Source organism: Pimephales promelas, chromosome 8 (assembly GCF_988280905.1).
Source record: "Pimephales promelas chromosome 8, fPimPro1.hap1.1, whole genome shotgun sequence".
NCBI classification, from domain to species: domain Eukaryota; kingdom Metazoa; phylum Chordata; class Actinopteri; order Cypriniformes; family Leuciscidae; genus Pimephales; species Pimephales promelas.
This window is the reverse complement of record NC_142776.1, coordinates 16,904,793-16,908,158: the sequence shown is the minus strand read 5'-3', so window position 1 is coordinate 16,908,158 and position 3,366 is coordinate 16,904,793. Positions and strand designations below refer to the sequence as shown.

At 43.4% G+C, this 3,366-nt stretch overlaps 1 long non-coding RNA gene across 1 annotated transcript; it reads left to right on the top strand.

The window, feature by feature from the left end:
• The first annotated feature begins 466 nt into the window (after positions 1 to 466).
• LOC148977699 (uncharacterized) lies at positions 467 to 3,044 on the top strand. Its single transcript, XR_016169475.1, has 2 exons — positions 467 to 2,492; positions 2,589 to 3,044. It is a non-coding gene; the product is annotated as an uncharacterized LOC148977699 (long non-coding RNA).
• The last annotated feature ends 322 nt before the right edge of the window (positions 3,045 to 3,366 follow it).

Here is a 3,366-nt window from a genome sequence, read left to right as displayed (position 1 = left end):
AAATGATTCGAGCTTTGTGACATGGTGCATTATCCTGCTGGAATTAGCCATCAGAGGATGGGTACATGGTGGCCATAAAGGGATGGACATGATCAGAAACAATGCTCAGGTAGGCTGTGGCATTTAAACGATGCCCAATTGGCACTAAGGGGCCTAAAGTGTGCCAAGAAAACATCCCCCAGACCATTACACCACCACCAGCAGCCTGCATAGTGGTAATAAGGCATGGTGGATCCTTGTTCTCATTCTGTTTACGCCAAATTCTGACTCAACCATCTAAATGTCTCAACAGAAATCGAGACTCATCAGACCCGGCAGCATTTGTCCAGTCCAATTTTGGTGAGCTCTTGCAAATTGTGAGTGGTACCCGGTGGGGTCTTCTGCTGTTGTAGCCCATCAGCCTCAAAGTTGTGCGTGTTGTGGCTTCACAAATGCTTTGCAGCATACCTCGGGTGTAACAATGGTTATTTCAGTCAAAATTGCTCTTCTCTTCTATCAGCTTCAATCAGTCGGCCCATTCTCCTCTGACCTCTTGCAAAACAAGCATTTTCGCCCACAGGACTGCCACATACTGGATGTTTTTCCCTTTTCACACCATTTTTTGTAAACCCTAGAAATGGTTGTGCGTGAAAATCCCAGTAATTGAGCAGATTGTGAAATACTCAGACTGGCCCGTCTGGCACCAACAACCGTGCCACGCTCAAAATTGCTTAAATCACCTTTCTTTCCCATTCTAACATTCAGTTTGGAGTTCCAACATGACATCATGACTTTTGCGTAAACATACACGCCACTTTCGAGTCAGGTGGCGTGTTATCTCTACGAATTTTGAGCTATCCGCGTGTATGTATGCGTGTATGTCTACGCCATTAACGTCCGCGTCATTCCGCGTGTCTGTACACGCAGTCAAATCTCCAGTCATAAATGCCATTAACCCCAGTGACGGTTAAGTTTAGGGTTGGGGTTGAGGTAAGTCATATCTTTTTTTTACCTAGGATGGTAAGGGAACAGTCATAAATGCCATTAACCCCAGTGACGGTTAGGTTTAGGGACGGGGTTGAGGTAAGTCATATATTTATATAACGTTAAGTCAACGGCGTTCATAAACACGCTGAAAGGCGATTATGCGTCTTGATAGCACGCCAAAAATGGAAATACGAATTGGCGTGGCATACACACGCTACTTCATGAGATCAGTCTGGGAGTTCAGGAGATTGTCTTGACCAGGACCACACCCCTAAATGCACTGAAGCAATAACAGCCATGTGATTGGTTGATTAGATAATTGCATTAATGAGAAATTGAACTGGTGTTCCTAATAATCCTTTAGGTGACTGTAATTCACTTTGACTTTGACTATCAAACAAGGTTGAATTACTCTCATCCCCAAACCAGGTAAAAACACAAAACATATAGATCATTTTCGCCCCATCACTCTACTCAACTGTGATTATAAAATTATAGCTCATATATATTCCAGTAGACTCAAGAACAACTTAAATCAAAAAAATAGTGAATCACAGTCTGGTTTCATAAAAGGCAGATCAATACAACATCAGATTAATTGTTTTGGCAGAAAATTTATTTACTTTATAAAAATGTTATATAAAGACATCAATAGCTCTATCTCACTTTCATTTGGATCATCCCAAAGATTCAATATTCCATGATGAATAAGACAAGGATGTACCATTTCCCTATTTCTATTTATCTTACCAGTAAAAATACTTGCTATCTTGATAGATTAAAACTACTCAGGCAACTTGGAAAAAAAGCAACTTGAAAAACAACTGAATGGCCCTCATTTATCAATCTTGCGTAGAAACGGGTGTATATGTTGGCGTAATATTATGCGTACACTCCTCTCACCGCCTGATTTATGAAGCTGTGCGTACCTTTGAAATCCAGGTGTACGCAATACCTGTCCTTGATAAATCCGGCGGCTGAAAACGATCGTCATTAGAATAACACGCCCCTATATATTCAAGTCTCCGCTTCCCCCACGCTCCTATTTTACGCCATGGACACACGAAAGACGGCAAAAAAGAGAAATTTCTCCGAAGTGGAGATTGAGACCATCACCAGGGAAGTGGAAAGAAATAAAATAATTTTATTTGGGAGTTTAAAGAGCGGGGTTAAAGGCGCCCACAAAAATAAAATTTGGACCGAAATTACGAGCTCTGTTAACAGTTTGGGGGTTGAGAAGCGCACTCCAGCAGAGGTAAGAATGTTGTATTGCTTATTATAGACCAATAGTGATCAAGTTAAGCATGAGTTTTCTTGTTTATTGTAGGTGAAAAAAAAGTGGTCAGACATGAAGATGGCCACAAAGAGGCGCGTCTCGGCTCTGAAGAAGAGCCAGAGACAGACCGGGGGAGGCCCACCGGATCCATACCTCCAGCTGACACCGAACGAGGAGCAAGTGGCAGCCCTCATCGGAACGGTGGTTTTAGAAGGCATCACTGGTGGTGGAGATACTGACGACATTCATGGTAAGTAAGCTTAAATTTGATAGACCAATAAATAAACAAAAATATACACAAGTCCATAGTTAATTCATTTTATTTAAATTTTGCTCTATTTTGCAGATGATGGCACTGCAGGCCCCAGCACCCTCGAGGGATCTCCCCCTCAGCCTATCTAGGAGCCGGAGTCTATTCTTGAGCCCCACCCAGAGCCTGAGCAGGTGCAAGCGGGGGAAGCCGAGGCCCGTCCTCTAGCCTCCCGTGCGCCACGACCAAGGCGGGTCCTGACGGATGAGGTCCTGGAAAGACGGACAGAAATTTGCAACGCGTTCTCATCCCAAAGCGCCATATAGGACGCTTTTGCAAAAGCGTAAATATCCAACGCACATGGCACCCTTTAACGTCTAATGAGACGCTTCGGTTATGGTTAAGTTTAGGTAAGGTGTAGGGTAAGGGTTAGACCACTAGGGGGCGCCTTCTGCCCAAATATATCTGCGTCCCATTTCACGTTAAAGGGTGCCATGTGCGTTGGATATTTACGCTTTTGCAAAAGCGTCCTATATGGCGCTTTGGGATGAGAATACTGGTCAAAATTAACCAGTCATTGCTATCAATAAATACGACATTAAAGCAAATAAATGAAAATTAAAAAAAATAAATACATAAATAAACCAGTGAAAACGAAGCCTGTGTTATTTTTAACTTACCCTTAAAACCGCCGAACAAGTTCCGGTCTGAGCTGAACAGCTCCTAAAGCCGGTGGTGCTTCCCACTGCTCCACTGGCACTTCTGGGTCTGGGGCCAGCGCGTCAAATGGCACACGGTTTGTTTCAGCCATGTTGTGCAAGACGGCACATGCCAAAATTATGTCACACACCTTCTTTGGCGAATAGAGCAACGT